Raw genomic sequence first — 20,385 nt, forward strand, 5'->3', positions numbered from 1 at the left:
AAAAAAATACCTTCATTCATTCTCACATGCTTGTGATTCCAGTCAAATTTGATAGCAAAATGACGGAAACAGAAAGATCTTTTTCTAGTTCTGAAAATTATAGATGTCAGCTATTTCAATTATCGTTACTCAGACATAATGAACAACTGAGCTGAGCTTGGATCTTCTTTTTAGCCTTAACATAGGGAAATAAATGAAAACTGGAAAATGAAACACTAAATGATTAATAATTAAACTTTTAGGGAAATCAATGTTGTACATAAAATTTAGAAAATATTATCATTATTGATATATTTCCTTCAACTGTGGATTATATTCCTATTATTACACTGTAAAACAAGATAAAGAGTAACATATTTAAAAGTAGTTAGGAGATAAAATCTTTTAAATATCCTGCAATAAATAAAAATATCCTGTAACATATTTAAGTGGGAATATTTCCCACTTACAAGCTTTGGACTTTTAGAAGCCAAGGAAGGAAGTTTAAGCCATCTCAACTCTATAACCCACACCACACACTGTTAACCTTGTCCACCTTACACCCTGCCCTCTAGTTTCCTTGTAAGACCTAAAATTCCCCATTTCTGATGGCCTTTTTTTGTAAGGCTCAAGTTAGATAATGCAGTTTCATTAGAGATTTAGAGAGATGATAGCTCCTGCTTCCGATTCTCATTTAAACATTCAAGGCAAAAGAAAAGAGACAAAACATTGAAGGCAAAGAATTATACACAATCTTAATAAGGCTTGCTAGAGAAAAACAAATCAAATCATTGGAAAAGAAACCAAACTAGTGCAATGGAGGAAACCAAACCAGTGGAAAAATGAGAGGTAATGAACAATTGCCTGCAACTAAATACAAAATCTTACGATAGATTGGTGATCAAGTTATAATCTCTCTGTCCAATCAACTATCAACATTATGAAGGGGACCCTTAATTTAAATTGCATAAAACAGATGAAGATAGGTACAAAAGATGATCATGCTTTTCATTAGTTTTTAAGGAGAATTACTACCCAACATTAGCAAATAGAACCCAACTATCTGCTGGCCTCAAAATGTAGACAAAGAAAACCAGTAGAAAGTTACAATTACACACTTAAATATTAAATATTCGAGATCCATTGTGCCAATTCGATATTAAAAAAATTGAAACTTTGAAATTAAAAATGAACGAAGCATACCAGATCAAATTAGATTTAAATTAAATATAAATATCACTGACTCACTGTACAAATACAATAAATATCTAATATTCCAATTAATACTGCAAGCAAGAAGACAACAAATATTATAAAAACAAAAATGAAAGCATCAAGTTATTTAAAATCAAATATTAAGAATCACTATCGAAACATTAATTACAATACATACAAAAACAAAACTTTTGGGGTAGAATTCAACAAAACCACTTGAAAAATCACTATCCAAAACGCTAATTATATAAATAAATAAATAAATAAACAAAGTAGAATTCATCAAAACCACTTCATACTTCAACAACTCGAAACTGAATGCAGACTTTACCATTAGCCGGCTGCGCTGAATAAAACCCTAGGAGAAAAGGAAAAAATTGTAAAAGCAAAAAGCAGAAAATAAAAGGAGTGGATTTGGTTATATGAGCCACTTGCATGCCAAAAATGCTACTGAGTTATGGTTGAGTAGTAACGGGTTTGCTCTTACTTGAAAAAAGAAAAAGGAATACAAATTTAATTTTGCTCTTACTTGAAAGAGATTGACGGGTGGTGACGGGTGGACCGATGGTGACTACCTGACTGGTGAACGATGATGGTTGTGGCCGGTGGGTGTTGGATTGGAGAAGGCAAAGTGTAATTATACAATATTTTCTTATATTTCTACTTTAACAATATTTATAAGTTCTGATTGGCAACAATAGTGTAATTATACAGAAACCCAACGGGCGAAGAAGAAAATAAGAATATTGTTAAAGTAGAAATATAAGACGGAACTGGTTGAAGATGATAAGATACCTTATCACTGAAAATGCGAAAAAATCTGGTCCCATATATTTGTCGATTCCTAACAAAAGGTAAAAACACCATTTAGTAGGCACACAAACAACATCAGAAAAAAGGAAAATAAGTCTCAGGTCTTGGTTTTCAAGTGGGAATAACATCACTGACATTCAATGCATCTAGGGAGCTATCGATATCAGAGAGATAAGTTTTTGAAGGTGTTCATCCTTCAAGGCTTAACGGAATTCATTGGAAGAAGCTGCATGAGAGAACATTGTAGATATAGTACTGTGAAGCGAATTAACCAGATTCAGCATCAAGACAGTTTGTCTAAAGGTTCTCTGGCTCTAACATCATATAGATAATGAAAACATTTTAATCATACAAGCTAGTTATCTGAAGCTGGAAGGCATTTAAGCTTCTACCATACAACTCAATCTGGTGTACAATGAGCCCCTGAGAATCAATTTACCTGATGTGGAAAAATGCTTCGGAACCTGACATAAAACTTCATGCAGACCAAATCTAGCTAAAAGCAATGCAATCGGCCTACTATAAAATGCAAAAAATATTCTACCACAAGTCTACCACAATACCCTCGGAATATCCTTTTAACGCATTACAACCTTTGGATCATCTATAACCATCATCAATATATTGAGCTCTAAGATCTCTATGAGATTTCAGTATTTCTCCCATGGATAGATTGAATTCTTATCGAAAGCAAAAGATCTACTGGCAATTCCAATTTATGCAGTCATTTCCATGACTATATTTCCAAGTTAATCACAGATCTTACTGCTCAGTTAGTCATGAGGACAAAAAAAACTGTACCTTACACAAACCAGTTAGGCCATCCTTTGCTTTTGGAATAATTAAGATGTGCGTAGGAGCCCGGGGAGCTATGTCCCTAAAAGCTAAGACCTACAAACAAAAAATAGGCAAACAAACATAATGTTAGTGCAAATGAATGTCAAATAAACTTAAACCTAGCAGAAAAGAATTAACATATTAACCTAAAGAAACAGCAAGAAAATATTCGTGTGTACCTGCTCCCAAACAGATCAATAAAACTAGGTCATTCTAACATGCAACTGATGAGGTGAATGCATGATTCATACAGCAAACAATAACATAAATTAACATTCGCAAATAGAAATCAAACTAAGAGGTTAAAAAGCTAAAACTTTCAACCTCAGATTATAGTTTTGCAAACGAAAACTATAATCATAGCTGAAGATTTTCATGCTTCTCTAATTAAAACGTTTGATATTTTGTTATCACGTTTCACTTAATGTTGATCAAATATCAGATATCAGCTAGTGTTAACAGAAAGGACAACACATTATCTTTGATCGTCACCTATTTAACTGCAAATTGTCTTGCATAATCCATGTAAGTCTCAAGATAATGACAAGCAGACACATTAATCATCCAAAACAATTTGCAATAAATGTGAAACATTTCACTTCATAGGCTCGATATAGACATAGTTTAAGATGGAACCTTATCCATTCAAATTAATTTTAAATAAGCCAAAAAGGATTTGACATGGTTCAAGAATAAATAGAAGCGGATGATAAGTGAAATGTAATGCACTACTAGTTCATGTGACAACAAATGATAATAGGTTAGATCCAGAACATTAGCAGCCAGGCAAAGACTGCAGCCTTAGATCTGGTACTCTGACTGAAGCCTCAGGACTAAGATAACCATGATATCAATCATATTGCAAACTTCAATGTTTAAACAAAAAATAGCTCCTTCCATCCCTTTCCAATAAAAGTTTTCATATATAAGAAATGAACATTGCATGGTACACCAAAGTGGCTATATCAAGCCAGCAAATACAACACAAGATGTAGCGGTACAAGAAAACAGATACTTTGTGTTGAAAGGTTTTCTTGCTTGCTAAATCAATAGGTTGTTCTCTTTCCTAAAATATGATAGTATTCACAGGGCATTAGACATGACTCAAAATTATTTAGATTCAGGAGGAATAGAAAGGAAAATGGTCAACCTTGCCAGGCAAAGAATCATGTTGAGTATTTGTTTGTTATGGTTGAGTATATTGAGATGGTTATATGTAGCTAACTTTGAGTATTTATTGAGATGGAAATGGTTAATATGTGTATGAGTGTGAATGTGTTGATTTGTTGAATGGATGAAAAGAAATAGGTATGTTTAAGCTAGCATAAAGTTGGATAATTTCACAATTTAGTCCTTGGATAATTTCAACAATCATGGATGAAAAGGAATCAGTATGTTTAAGCTTGGGGAATCCGTGATGCATTGTACAATAATCGACATTGCGAACAAACCACATTATTTGAAAACCAAAATACAATTCCTACTGCTTTGACAGTCAATATTATACGATATCGAATAAAAGAAATATGGGTATTAGCTTAAACTGGCATCTAATCCTGTTTAACCCATACATTTAACAGAATTTAAGCCATGGGAGAGTGCATAAGAACATTAAAATTGAAAAGAAAAGATATTGGGATAAAAACATTACCGTACAATACGATGAAGGGAATAGCGTGTCTATTTGGGATGAATCAATGTAATAGAGAATATGAATAATAAAGTAGTTGACTGTAAAAGAGAGGCCATGGCTGGTGAAATCTTGCAGAACCAGAATTTCTTTCTTTCCCAAAGCATCCAACAAGAACAACCACACCGACATCCATAGATTTGAAAAGGCGAACCGAAACAATATTTCCTAGGGCTAAAAACCCAAAATCTATGGATGAAGCAAGTGATTTCAATATCACAATAATAAAATAAATAAATAAATAACAGAAACGATTGAGAAGGAAGAGATGAACACGAAAGAGATCAACAAAACAACCAGAATGAGATCAACAGATTTGAAAGACATAAAGAAACAGTGATGTCTAAACCTGAAAACTAAAAACCATGAACCAACTCAAATATAAGTAAAAAAACATAGTGCTAAAACTAAAAATAGAAATGAAAAGGCAATAGACAAAAAGAAAGACAAATGAAAACGCAAACACAACCTGAAATCAGTCTCCGAAAAAGCAACAAAAAAGAAACAGACAGACCCACAGCAAGATTTCAAACAAAGAGTGAAACACTGTGTTCTACACGAGAAAGCTTAGGGATTATCCCTCACGAAAGTAGACAATAAAACAACCAAAAAGAAACAGACAGACCCACATCGATAGATTTCAAACAAAGAGCGAAAACAGGGGATTTCAATATCACCAAAAAGAAAAAAAGAAACGGCATACAAATTCTTTGGGTTTCTCCCTCTCGCAAAAAAGAATGAGAGGAATTATTGAAATGAGACCGAGAGAGAGATAATGGGAAGGAAGCGGAATATGAAAAGGCAGCTTTCTCCTATCCGTTACTGCCCAAAAAGCGTAGATTTTTCTAAATCGCCATGTGGCAATGTAACATTTATGGTAATTAATACCGAAACAGCGATATCCGCAGGGTGGGATATACCTCAGCCGGGCTATCCTAAGTTGGGATATACCTAAGCCGGGATATCCTCGGAATGGGATATCCCGACGTGGAATAAGTACGACAAGTTGACCGGTCCAATCGTGAAAAATTACCTGAACCGGCATCTGAATCAGAAAAACCGGCACTTCCAACTCCGAACCGGGATGGGATATCAGAGGGATATCCCCGGAATTGATTATTCTTAGAAGGGAAATGAGAGGGATATCCCTGGAATGGATTATTCCAAGGTGGGATATGAGCAGTATTTACCTGGAATAGAAAAGAGAATGATTTCATTTATTTTCTATTAATCATTTAGTGCTTTATGGTAGATGCGTATTAGAAACATATCTTCGCTATAAAACCTCATTAATGGGATTCAATCATTCAAAGATTTGCAAGAAAATGTCGTTAAATACAAAGGGAAACTAACAATCAAAAAAATAAAATAAAATAAAACACATAACAGGCAATATAAAATCTAATTAATGGGATTCAATTATAAAATGTCGTTAAATACAAAGGGAAACAAACAATCAGAAAAAATAAAATAAAACACATTACAGGCAATAAACTATCAAAAAAATGAAATCGAAAGATTTAAAAAGACAAATATAAGAAGTCTTTCATAAGGTTGAACACCGAAACGTATAGTAAAACACAAAAAAATAATAATAATAATAATAATAATAAGAAGCATAAATCTGAAAACTAAAACAGAGATGAAAACCACAATGCCTGCAGAAATAAAAGATAAATATAAATCTGAAACTTAAAAAGACGTGAAAAAGGAAAATTGGTAGAAGTGAAAATCATACCTGAAATCACAATCCTATGAAGAAGGGGATTCCAAAATCCTGTTGTAGCAAGTATGTTATTTTGGCATGCGCATACACAAAAGTTAGAAAAGAAATGTCGGGAAAAAAAAATGGAAATAGACACAGATAGAAAGGGACGACAAGAAAACAAAATAATAATAATAATAATAAAAGGTAAAAATCAGAACCAAGGGAAACAGAGTACTCTGCTAAGCAGAAATTACAAAAATATTATACAGATTCTTCCTGAATCTTGGGAGCAATGAAACTAGTGCCATGTTATTTGGAAAAGGCGCTATAATAACAAAAATATAAATGATAAGACGAAATCTAAGCGTGACTTAGGCCCAAAAAGACCAAACCCCAAAAATTATTCTGCTAAGCAAAAACAAGAAAAGAAGCACATATCAACTAAAAACAAAAGAAAAGTATTCTGCTCAGCGGATATTACAAAAACTACCCTGCTAAGCAAAAACAAGAAAAGGTATGTCGTCCAGCTATGCTAGTATCATCAGCATGGCCCTCATAACCTTTTGTCTTTTCTTTTTGTTTCCTTTGTTCAAAGTATTGCCTTTGCCTTGACAATAACAAGAAAAAGGAAAGCATCAAGGAGGAAATAATTTCCACAAAAGTAGGTGGCAGTTTATTGGATTTTATGTTACTAGTGAAATGTTGGGGGAGAGATGCATGGGAGTAGAAATTAACTTATAGCAAGTAGTGCGCTTGGTTGGGTTGGGATGGGATGGTGGCACAAAAATACCAGATGTTCATGTAAATAGTTATAAAAGTACTAACCTAGGGAGCAAAATTGTGAAGAGTGTAGCAAGCAACAAGTAAAAACCTCTGAGTGAAAAGTGAAATTCAGATTAGGTCACGCTTACAATCGTGACTTTCCGTCTTGATCCCCCATCGACTGCAGCATTGCTCGCGCCCTCTCTACAAATACTTGAAAATCTTGAATACAACGCAGCAGAATAGCTGAGATCCAGAGAGAGCAAATAAGCCTACACTTTTGATTAGCTCTAAAAACCTAAGATAGATTTTCAATCAAATTAATGAAGGAATGCAAACACTGACTTGAGAGTAAGACATAACTAATTGATCTAGAAAGAGCAGGAGACGTAATCCGTTGTTAGTACAGAGAGAAAAGAACATTAATAAACTTTGGTATGTATAAATCAATCAATTGTTTGTTCGTTCAATGTCAAAATGAAGGATCTTATTATTCTTACCAGATATGATAGTGTTAGCAATAATGATAGTGGTAGTAAATGAGAAATTGGCTGTCAGTTAGTTTGAAAATCTGGCAACTAAGTGGCAGTAACAGAGTCAGAGATTGTGGGAAGGAAGAGAATGAAATCAATCAAGGCAAGGCCGCTGAGCTGAGGAAATCAAATGCGACGGATTGGAACCGGAAGGATGAAGGTTCCAAAAGCTTTTTACTCAATTCAAATGCCGAATGAGAGAGTTGTGGGGGTGAGCGAGTCGGTTATTTGTATGTAACCAACTTAACTGACATTAACCTAGGATAACCAACCCGCCTTGGAGTGCCATATTTAGCTACTGGGAACCAAATATTTGGATATAAATTTTTAATTACAATACAATTCAATTACCAAGTTTATTGCTCTAATATTTATGTCAAAAATGAAATGCTGGAAGGTTTTGAGGAAAAATTCACCCAAGAACTCAATAACAAGTTGAGGACGCCAAGAACTTAGATGATTTTAGAAATTAGAATAAATCAAATTTCACAAACAGAGTATGAATCAGTGATAATAAGAAAGAGTAATAACAAATTGAAGAAAAGTAATTAAACATAAGTTAAAAAAAAATTGAGAAGTACTCCATGAAAGCTTTGAAAACTTTTTAAAAAAAGGTTACAACAAAAATTAAGTGGTAATCAATCACAAAGAACGCAAATAACAATCAATAACCACAAAAGTCAATGAGCTTCAATCCTAAATCAAGAAATACCTTAGTGAATTTGAAAGAGGGAGGTCGAATGGTGAGGTGGAGGTGCCGCGGCTTGAAGAATGAGGGAGCCTATACGGCACTAGATATGTTCTATAATGCAAGTAATATAAGATTATATCTATACATTTTCAATCACTTCGATATTTTCCAAATGCATAGAACCCAAAAATCAAGAAAGTATCAACCATTTATTACGGAGCAAACCAAAAAAAAAAAACCACACCACAAGTCCCAGTTTACACAATAACATACATGATATAATTAATCTCTCTCTATATATAAACCCCTGCATTCTAGGGTTTAAGATATTAGCATCTTAATATCTTCTTCTCTCTGTAGACACAAGAAAAGGAATACTGAATCACATATTTTGCAGTTAAATAGTTCAATGTAAAATTATCCTTTGAACGTGTTAGGGGTACATAAGTGTTGACTGCAGAACCATCTCAAATTCGGGCATTACAAAATAATGGAGGAAAAAAAGGAAACTACTAGAAGGGGCATCCATCTGCAATTAAAAGAACTAGGACTGAAGGAGCAGATGGATGCCCATTCTTGTGCTGGCTGCAAATCTTTGTCCTACGGGCATCGAATGCACAAAATATTTGAAATAAAAAACATTTAAGTCTCCTGTTTGGCTTTCAGGAAAATGCAGGATGAACAGAATTTGCCAACTCACAGGTGAATCAGGAATTATCTAAAAAAAAAAAAAGGCCTATTGTCAAGTTTGATACAAATTTCCCTAGATTTTCTTCAATCAGTAACCAAACAGAATAAAACGAGATGAAGAAAAAACAAGATTTTTAGAAGAATCAAAATTTATACCTTAAAAGAAAGACTGGCACTACCTCAACTCACTCATTCAGAAGAAGCTACCGTTGATTCATGAGTTCAAACATTTTTTTTTCCTTTTTCATGTGAGAAAATCGTAATTTTTAGGGGAGGGAACAGGCCTACCGGACGTACTTAAAACAAATCAAAAGAGTAGCTAATAAAGGAGAAAGGAACGTTAGAAATAAAGGAAAAATAGGAGAGAATATGGGAATAAGCTGGTCATTACGCCACACGCCCAGTACAATTTCAGAATTTTTTATTCTCATTTAAGTAACTGACTTTTTTTTTTTTACGTTAATTAGATTTGGTGCATGAGTTTTAAAAATTCTCAGTATAAAAAAAATATATTAAAAATATACATAAAAATCATAGAAATTTTAGAAACAGTAAAAAATAAATGTGAATGCCCAAATACTCACAAGCCCCATAATCCCTTTAGCGGAATAAGAACAAAAATTAACACAAGCAGGAAGGAAAAAAATAAAACTAGATCTTAAATTAAAACTGAGGAATAAGAACCGAAAACCATAAAATAAACCAAGAAATAAAATTACAAAAGCATAGTTCTTAAATTAAAAACAGAGAACGGAAAAGACAATGTTGAAGCAAAGATTCATACCTTATGAAGCAAGGGATTCCAAAAATCCCAAAAACAGAATCGGCAAAGTGTCTTTGCATTCCTTTGGGCGTCAGTTACAAAAAAGCTAAAAAACGTAAGAGGAAAATTTTGAAATGAGACGGGCAGAAAAAAGGAGAGAGTAAAGAGGGAAGAAATGTTAGAAAAAAAGGAAAATGAGAAGAGAATAAACTATGAAAAAATGTCCATTATCACAAGTCACAGAAACTGAGCGGAAACCCCAAAACCATGCCCATTCTCCCAGCCCAAAAAACCAGGACAACTATCCCGAGTGGCAAAAAACCAATGGCCCAGCAGGACCAGAACAAAAAGAACACGAACCCAATCCAAAAACCACGAAACCGTCCCATCTAAACAAACCACCCCAAAACAGAAATGAAAAGGCAAAAAGACAAATGGTAAGCAAAAAAAACACATTGAAGTCAATAAATTGACTGAAGAACAACGATACAAACATCAATAGATTTGAAAGGACGAACCAAAACAGTTTTTCATAACACTGAGAACCAAAAACTCCAACAAAAGTACACTGAAAAACAAGCAAAAACGCATAGATCTGAAAATCAAAATAGAGATGAAAAGGTAGACATACTTATTCTAAAGATGAAAACCAAAAAACCAACAGAAAAAAAAAGAAAGCCATAGATCTGAAATTAAAAATATACATGAAAAGGCAAATACACAGTTAAAGTAAATTTTCGTACCTGTAATGACTCTCCCACGAAGAGACAAAAGAGAATCTGCAAAGTACGAGAAGGGAGGAACAGAGAATAATGAAAACAAAAAGGGGAGGAAGAGAGAATAATGAAAACAAAAAGGAAATAAGGAATGGATTGAATGAAGCATACCTTAATTGGCACCAATGGACACCATTTAGATCTAATAACACAAGCAATACTATCAAGCATTACAAGCTTCTCAACCAACCATCATCCTTACAACAATTCATATCATTCTATTTAATGGACAAACAGAAACCATATAATGGGATAAAAAGATACCATGGGTCTACCTAAAACTTCCAATCAAAATCCATTTCCAAATCATACCCAACAGAACTCAAATAATCCCAACTATTTTAAAGAAAAAATACCTAATACTTACTGACTAATGCAGGCACCTAGCAGTATGAAAAAGAAATCATACATGCATACACAATCATGACAATCTCCACCGTAAATGATCATGAAGCCCAAATCGACAAAAACCTTTGCAATTAGCAAATCCGTTAAAATTCTCCAATTCTTATCAATATTAACAAGCATCCCAATTAGATTATTATTATTTTTTTAAAACTAAAGTACAGACTTTTTGAGAAAATTAAGAAACAGAATGTCACAACTCACAACGAATTAAAAAGACGTGTTATTACCATCCAGAAAAACTACCAAATAAACTCTACATGCGTCACAACTCCCACCGGGTTCCTAGAACTAAAATCAAGCTAACATAGATGCAGTAAACAATTTACATACGGATGCTTTTTGTTTAGGCAATTAGTATTCTGCTAAGCAAGGATTTAAAAAAAAAAAAAGATAATAACACAAAAGCTATAATATTAAACAGAGGGAAACAAGCAATCCAAAAATAAAGAACAACATATAGTAGACGATAAACAAACAAAAATGAAGAACAAGACCGACATCTATAGATCTTAAAGACAAACGAAACAGTTTCTAAAGCTGAAAACCAGAAACCCTAAGAAAAATCCACTGAAATACAAGTAAAAAAGCATGGAGCTGAAACTAAAAAAGAGATTGATACCTGAAATGAGTCTCCGTTGAAGCAGCGAATTTCAAAAATCACAAAAACCAGAAACGCCAGAGAAAACTTACAGTTTCTCTTTAACGAAAACTCTCTTCCTACTCTAGCGTGTGTGTTTTTCACCGTACACCCTGCCCTCTAGTTTCCTTGTAAGACCTAAAATTCCCCATTTCTGATGGCCTTTTTTTTGTAAGGCTCAAGTTAGATAATGCAGTTTCATTAGAGATTTAGGGAGATGATAGCTCCTGCTTCCACTTATCATTTAAACATTCAAGGCAAAAGAAAAGAGACAAAACATTGAAGGCAAAAGAATTATACACAATCTTAATAAGGCTTGCTAGAGGAAAAAAATCAAATCAGTGGAAAAGAAACCAAACTAGTGCAATGGAGGAAACCAAACCAGTGGAAAAATGAGAGGTAATGAACAATTGCCTGCAACTAAATACAAAAATCTTACGATAGATTGGTGATCAAGTTATAATCTCTCTGTCCAATCAACTATCAACATTATGAAGGGGACCCTTAATTTAAATTGCATAAAACAGATGAAGATAGGTACAAAAGATGATCATGCTTTTCATTAGTTTTTAAGGAGAATTACTACCCAACATTAGCAAATAGAAACCCAACTATCTGCTGGCTTCAAAATGTAGCGACAGACTAATAACAAAGAAAACCAGTAGAAAGTTACAACTACACACTTAAATATTAAATATTCGAGATCCATTGTGCCAATTCGATATTAAAAAAATTAAAACTTTGAAATTAAAAATGAAAGAAGCATACCAGATCAAATAAAATTTAAATTAAATATAAATATCACTGACTCACTGTACAAATACAATGAATATCTAATATTCCAATTAGTACTGCAAGCAAGAAGACAACAACTATTATAAAAACAAAAATGAAAGCATCAAGTTATTTAAAATCAAATATTAAGAATCACTATCGAAACATTAATTACAATACATTACAAAAACAAAACGTTCGGGGTAGAATTCAACAAAACCACTTGAAAAATCACTATCCAAAACCCTAATTATATATAATAAAAAAAAAACAAAGTAGAATTCATCAAAACTACTTCATACTTCAACAACTCGAAACTGAATGCAGACTTTACCATAAGCCGGCTGCGCTGAATAAAACCCTAGGGGAAAAGGAAAAAATTGTAAAAGCAAAAAGCAGAAGAATAAAAGGAGCGGGTTTGGTTTTATGAGCCACTTGCATGCCAAAAATGCTACTGAGTTATGGTTGAGTAGTAACGGGTTTGCTCTTACTTGAAAAAAGAAAAAGGAATACAAATTTAATTTTGCTCTTACTTGAAATAGATTGACGGGTGGTTACGGGTGGACCAATGGTGACTACCTGACTGGTGAACGATGATGGTGGACTGGTGGTGACTGTCTGACTGGTGAACGACGATGGTGGTGGCCAGTGGGTGTTGGATTGGAGAAGGCAAAGTTATTTTGTTAGGGTTAGGGATTTCGAAATTAGCTGTTAGTTTAGGGATTAGAAATTGGAGGCAGTTGGAGAGGAAAAGAAAACTAACGGTACGCATTTGATTCGGGTTGGATATAATATTTGATGTTTATACATTATTTTATAAACAAAGAAAGAAACCACAACAAAGCCCACAACTTGTATAGGTGCTCTCCTCTGCTGATGAAAGTTGGAAAAGTGTGGGCCATTAAACCAAGTTGCCAACTTCTCAAATAAGTAAAGCCTCATAGCATAGCAAGATATTGCCATCAATCTTTTTGCACTAATAAACCACTTGGTTGATAGAATACTGTTGGAATCCCTATAATTAAGGATAGAAATCTGATGGTATTGGAATCCTTATAATTAAGGATAGAAATCTGTTGTGATCTGTTGTAAATAGAAACTAATCTCAGTTACTGATTCTTAGGAAATTAAGATATCAATTACTGATTCTTAGGGATTAGGATTTATTTCCTTTAAAATGATTATTTTTCTCTTTATAAAGCTGTAAACTAAAGCAGTAGCAATATAACAGAATTTTTCCTCTGAGTGTTTTTACATGGCATCAGGGCTATAGGATTCATTCGATCCTATTTTTTTCTCTAAATTCCCTTACTAAAAATTTCTGTGGTTTAGTCCTCCAATGGGTGATATCAATGAGAATTTCTCTGAAACTGAGACATCACAAATAACTCAGAATATCAATCAGGGAATCACTCAAGGTGAAATTAATTCCTCCCTTATAATCACCAATCATCGACTAAATGGGAAGAACTTCTTGCAATGGTCTCAATCGGTTCTTATGGTGATTCGTGGTCGTGGCAAATTAGGGTACATCAATGGAGAAATCCCACGACCAACCATGGCTGATCCTACTTATGCCACTTGGGAACTCAACAATTCAATTGTAATGGCTTGGCTAATCAATTCGATGGAAGGCCATATAAGCCACACCTATCTTTTTTTCAAAACTGCAAAAGACATGTGGGATGCAGTCAAAGAAAACTACTCAGATCTTGGAAATGCCTCCCAAGTATTTGAAATCAAGCTTAAGTTAAAGGACATCCGACAAGGAACACTCGAGGTAACTCACTACTATAACAATTTGAAAATTTTGTGGCAAGAACTGGATATGTATTATGAGGCAGATTGGGGTGAAGGCTTAGAACACAACAGGTTTATGGTCCATCTCAACAATGAATGTCTTTATGAGTTTTTAGCAGGACTGAACCGTGAGTTAGATGAGGTCCGTGGCCGAATTCTGGGTAGATCACCTCTTCCAACGATCGGTGAAGCATTTGCAGAAGTTAGAAGAGAAGAAAAGCGTCGTCTTGTCATGATGGGAGATTCAAAGGAACCTAAACCTATGACTCCAATTTCTAATCGTCCTACTGAAACCTCTGCTCTCATCTCCAAAGGTTCATAGCCACAAAAACAACGTACTGGAAATGATTCTGGATCAACAAGACCATGGTGTAGTCACTGCAATCGTGTTGGTCATACAAAAGAAAAATGCTTCAAACTCCATGGCTATCCTGAAAAAAAAACAGAAGGATAATAAGACTGCCATGTTATCCTCCACTACTGCTGATGATGTTCTTGATGTTCGCTTAACCAAAACACAGCTTGAGACTCTCCATAAGATACTTGGTACTCCCACTACTCATGGATCTCTAGCAACTCAAGGTACTGCCCTCAACATTGCTTTTGAATCTAATAATCAATCTCCTTGGATACTCGATTCGGGCGCCTCTGATCACATGACAGGTGACTCCACGTTGTTTCACACCTACACTCCTTGTCATAACAAATCCCGAATCCGCATAGCTGACGGTTCTTACTCACCTGTGGCTGGAATAGGAGAAGTACAAATGACAGAGAATTTTTCTCTCGATAAAGTCCTACATGTTCCAAACTTGTCCTGTAATTTACTTTCAATTAGTAAACTTACTAAGGATGAAAAAGTTCTTGCTGAATTTTCTGCAATTGGTTGTGTGATACAGGAACAGAAATCGGGGAGGATGATTGGCACTGCTAAAGTTGATGATGGACTATATATTTGGAATAAAAACAGTACACAAGGGGGATTGGCTCTATCCACTGCAAAAGAGGACACTATCTCGATGCCTATGTCCGAGCATGTGTTGGAGATGAATTCAGACACAGTAGTTATTTAGGCAAAATGAAGAGTTGGGTTAATATAGTGAAAAACTTACCAAAAAAAAGTCAAACATACCCATATAAGATGCGTGCGTCTGCTCACACCCACTTGAGTCCAAGTAACATGTACTTGGTGTTGGTGCACTCATATGGTCCTCTGACTCCTTTTTTCTCTCCAAACTATCAAACTGGATGAATTCTAATGTTTGTTAGTCAGTTATTTCGACTTAGTTTTGCCCTTTGATTTTTATTTGATCAATAGGGACTATGCCTAACAAGAAATCCGGAGGAACCTTCACATATTGTATCCATGTTCGACTACTCATGGTCTAAAACTATGGCTCCAATATTGTGGCCACCGCATGTCTTAGCAACAAAGTTTGTCTACAAAAAAATCCACTCTGCTATTGGGATATAAAAGGTTTGATCATAAACTTGTTATTGAAAAATTTTCTTCCAGCTTCAGAGTGAACTCTATTTATCAATCAATAATACCTGCATCAATTGTCTATGTTTCGCCGACTCTTTCATTTTTCTTTTCTTGAAATACTTGTGTTTGACACTTGTGTTTGACATATCACTGGACATTGTTTGGGGATATTAGCCGAGCCTTCAAATATATGGAAAAGCATATGCAAAATTAAACAAATCAGTGTTGCTTACATACCCTTATTTGACACTCACACCCGTGTCATATAACGTAGTGTATTGCAATTGAAAAAAAAAGACACGTTACAAAGGAGAAAAAGAAGAGGAGCCCATATTATTATTTTTCCTTTTATGTGCAAAGATCCTTGTTGGTATGTTCCTTTTATTTTTCTTTGTTCAGCATTTCTAGTATTTCCGTTCTGGGTTTTATTGATTATTTTCTATCATCCTCTAGACTGCCAAAAGCGGAGTGGAAGTTTGCCAACGCATATTGAAAAGTTTTATTAGGTTAGATGTTAATATGTTTTTAGTTTTCTAATGAAAAGGTTACTATTCAATTTATCTCTTATTTTATGATGGCTCGTATGTGCAGGCAATTGGTCTGGAAGTGCAGAATGGATATGGTTTAACAGAAACATCACTTTGCATTGCTGATCGACAACCTTATTATAATGTAAGACAGCTGTAGGTCTTTCTATTATAATATTCAACTGAAACTATTCTCTTCTGAAACTATTCTCTTTCTTCCACGCTACCCCTGATAGAACATGCGATTTCTCCTAAGCCACGTGAATAAATTCTTAAAATGAGAACTAATAGTTATATATCGGTAATCTCTGTTGTTCCTGCTCTTATTTCTTCTTGTGGTACACACGTCTGATGCTTAGACAGACTTGGATACAGGGATATGTCCCTACAAAAATAATCCAAATGCATGGAAGAGCTTAAAAAAATTGAACATACGTACATTGGATACATATCTGTATATAGGGATCGCACCTGACTCCTAGTAACTAGCTAGAAATCTACTTTTTTAAATACATGATATTGGGGAAAAATGTGTTTGAGATCATTTGAAAAGTAAACATGTTATGCTGGTACTATCTTTTCTTGCTAAGTTCCTTAATAGGATCAAAGGAAAGGATATATGCATGTGCCTTGGTATTAAAGTGAGTCTAAGAGAATAGGGTTTTCGGTTTTCAGGTTTACAATTCACTGTTTTGCTTTGTGTTTGAAATCTATCGATATGGGTCTGTCTATTTCTTTGTGGTTGCTTTTTCGGAGACTGATTTCAGGTATGAATCTTTACTTGGGTTTGCGTTTTCATTTCTTTGCCTTTGTCTTTATTTTTGTCTTTTGGTTTTTCATTTCTATTTTATGGTTTTTGGTTTTCATGTTTAGACATCACTGTTTCGTTCCGTATTTCAAATCTATTGATCTCGTTCTGTTTGTTCTTTTTGTTCGTTTCCTGTGTACTTTCGCGAGATAGAAATCCTAAGTTTTTTCCTCCGTATCTGTTTTTTATGATTTATGCAATCCCCCTAAATTTTTTTTATGGGCACATCTCTGTTTTTTAGTTTTTGATACATGCTTTTCACTTGAATTTATTTGAGTTTTTTTTTTTTTTCCTCTTTCCCTTCTCTTTGCCAAATCCGAGTAAGGCTATCAAGCTTGAGTTCAACTTGACAACGACTGAATTGATTTGAGTTTTACTTGTAGCCGAATCCAAGTGACTTATGGGCACATGTATCTGGTTTTTACCCCTAGTATTGATGTTCATTTTTTAGATACGAGAGTACACATTTTAAGTTTAGATTAATTCTAGATAGTTGAGCCATGCATGATTAGTTGGTTAAAGACTTTAGTCACTCCGATGAATTAAAATCACTATTCTATAAAAATATTTGTAAAATATACCAAAGAGCTTAAGTTATGTTCTAGCATCTCCAACCTTCTTGCCACGTTCTTATATTGTATCAACAAAACCCTCAGTTTAATAAAGTTTAGGTTTTTTATTAAATATTTTTTATTTAAATGTATATTATTATATAGTTTACGTTAAGTATTTTATCTTTTACAGCACTAGAAGAGATCTACTTGAACAACAGTTCTTTTATAAAACATCTAGGCCAAACAAATCCTAAGCATCCAATTTCAAAACGAACATGTCAGTTGATCCAATATTTCAAGGAGAGAGCAGCAAAATACCAAAAGCTTACTTGAAGAAACACAATTATTGGTTAAGCAGTAGTATAAATAACATCAGGCATGATTCTCTACTTACATACTCCAGACCTCCTAAAGCTGGGAAATGCCAAAACACCATTGCCGAGACTGATAGAGAATAAACAATAGAGAACTGTAAAAGTGAATGATTAGGAAAAAACAATAAGAAATATGTTTCAAGTTAACCATCAACAAACAATACCAAGCATGTTACAGGCGAAGTTGAAGGAAAAGAAAGTCATCATGGTGTAGCAAATTGTAAAGCAGCATTGAACATATTTTGCAAGCCACATGCTATTAAATTATAGAAATTGGTAGACCAAATATTAGTGCATCTTATAGACTAATTTGAACTCCCAAGGCTATGTTAATCAAAGGAAAACAATAAGTAGACAGGAGCCACCCTCCCTTAAGTTTGGCTGCTTTTGCAAATGTAGACAGCCTATGAATTAAGTAGATTTATTCATCATGCAGTTCTGACAGCTAATCTTATTAAATAGAAATCTATGTTACTTAAATCACTTACCGCAAAAAGAAAGCAACATCTTCCAAAAGCTGCATAAAATATGAATTACATAAAATCCGAAGCCACTTTTTTCCAGATAAGATGTTATCCTGGAAGACATGAGATTCTTCAAACAGCTTCGAACAGACATTAAGAAAAATGAAAACACTTACAGATGTAAGGAACACACCCTTTTAACCATAAAGCTAGTTTATTAGTCCAAGTAATGTTCTAGAGACCAAAGACTTTAAACATCTATCCTGGATGATTGACTATAAAGAGATCATCCATCCTATGACAAATTTTAAGTCATAGCTTAGATACTAATGAAGAGTTCTCACTGAAAACCTGTGACAAGCACAGTGTAGAATTTGATACCTGGCAACGCAATATCCCTATGCTACTCCAAAATAGTTAAACTATTTTAAACCAGCCAAAAGCATAAATTACAAACAAAAACACTTTCTGAAACAACAAAGACAGAGAAATCCAAAACCCATTTATGGATTTATAATCCCAATTCACTCAATTGCTTACAATACAAAACAAAAACCCAATTTCGAAACTGATTCAGTCAACCATCCTATGATCGACCCGTAATTCCAAACCAAAAGCCATGTAAAAACGATAATGGCAAAGATTCAAATGTGAAGAATCTTTAGGAGAAGAGAAATAAGGAGTCGAACTGTCAAACAAAGGCACGAATTCTTACCCGGGAGTCGATCTGAGCCAAAACTCGACAGAGGAAGATGGAACGAAACGGTGGAGTTTTATTGCCGGAGACATACCAGGAGAAGAGAGATAGAAATCGATGTTATTAATAAACCCTACAACAAAGATTCTTAGTGGCTGGCTTCCTTATTTTCTTCCCCTCATTCAGACGATCCATTTGGTTTGTTGGATTAAAATCGTGAATGGCCTAGAGTTGGCTTGTTGGTTTTATTATAAAAAACCCCATTTCAATCAAAAAGAAACCTCATCCTCAATTCCTTTTTTAATAATTTATAAGGCTAATGACATTTTTGGTATATATTTTGGTCCCTGAAATCACTATCCGATGTAGTCCAAAACCCAGCAATCTGAAACCTAAGCGACCCGCAGCCCAAAACACCGAAACAAAGCCCAAAAACACAGCCCAAACTTAAGCCCAAGCCCCTAGAACCCAAACCAAGATATCACTCCAATGGGATATACCCGAGCCGGGTATTCTCAAGTAGGATATCCCTGAACCGGAATATAACTAGAATGGTATATCCCTTGCTGGAATAAGTACGACAGGTAACCCGGTCCAAATAGGTTAAAAACATGAACCGGACACCAAAACAACTGAACCGGACACCAAAACAACTGAACCGGAACGGAATATGATGGGAATATTCTGGGAATAGCTTATCCCAAACGGAATAGAATAAGGATATCCCGACACCGGAATAAGAATGAAAATTTACCCCGCGCTTAATAAAATGTTGCTGTGAAAATATTTAATCAAATTCTCTGAAAATATTCCTCCTTTCCAAAACCAACACGTAGAAGAATCAAAGAAAAAAAAACAATCATCTTTCTATTATCAATTAGAAAAACAGAAACCATATAATGGGATAAAATATGCATCATAAATGAGTCCTTCGCAAGGTTCCATAAAATGGAGATAATTTTGAGACCGAACCAAAAACTTGTCCTTTTTATCCCACATGAATTAACAACAAATTTATGATGGAGAGAAGTAGAAAATTTTCAAACGGTTTATTATGCCTATTATTAAGTGCAGCTGCTCTACTAACAAATTTCATCTCTCCAAGTAAGATTTCTGCTGCACTGAAAACCAGTTAAATTATATTAAACAGGCATCAAGTTGGGGAAACTTTAAACAGGCCCCGTTGAGATTCCAAGCAATGCATTTCACAAGGTTCATTAGTTTTCCCTATACAAGAGCGTACTCCATTGATCATTTAATGAAAGCCCACATGTCGGCAATCGTTATTGAAGTTATCAACAAGGCCATGAAACATACAATGCACACGATCATGAAATACCTATATCAACTATAACTTCTTTATTTAGCCTGAAGGCCAGTTCATTTGGCGCCCTCCAAG

At 34.4% G+C, this 20,385-nt stretch overlaps 1 protein-coding gene across 44 annotated transcripts in view; it reads right to left on the reverse strand.

Annotated features, from left to right (window-relative positions):
- Positions 1-20,385, reverse strand: part of LOC107930812 (lariat debranching enzyme) — a 32,619-nt gene that overhangs the window by 7,180 nt on the left and 5,054 nt on the right. For 5 of the 44 annotated variants that reach the window (XR_005930146.1, XR_005930127.1, XR_005930138.1 and 2 more), the window contains exons 1-6: positions 19,005-19,272; positions 10,425-17,920; positions 9,703-9,787; positions 7,068-7,250; positions 6,273-6,311; positions 11-5,724 (exon numbers count right to left, since the gene is read on the reverse strand). The gene's annotated coding sequence lies outside the window, so the exon portion shown is untranslated. Of the gene's footprint in view, positions 1-10; positions 5,725-6,272; positions 6,312-7,067; positions 7,251-8,249; positions 8,340-9,702; positions 9,788-10,424; positions 17,921-18,313; positions 18,404-19,004; positions 19,274-20,385 lie in introns of those variants that run through there. The other 39 variants (XR_005930136.1, XR_005930137.1, XR_005930147.1 and 36 more) reach the window with 38 other exon arrangements.

This window comes from Gossypium hirsutum, chromosome A07 (genome assembly GCF_007990345.1).
Source record: "Gossypium hirsutum isolate 1008001.06 chromosome A07, Gossypium_hirsutum_v2.1, whole genome shotgun sequence".
NCBI lineage: Eukaryota > Viridiplantae > Streptophyta > Magnoliopsida > Malvales > Malvaceae > Gossypium > Gossypium hirsutum.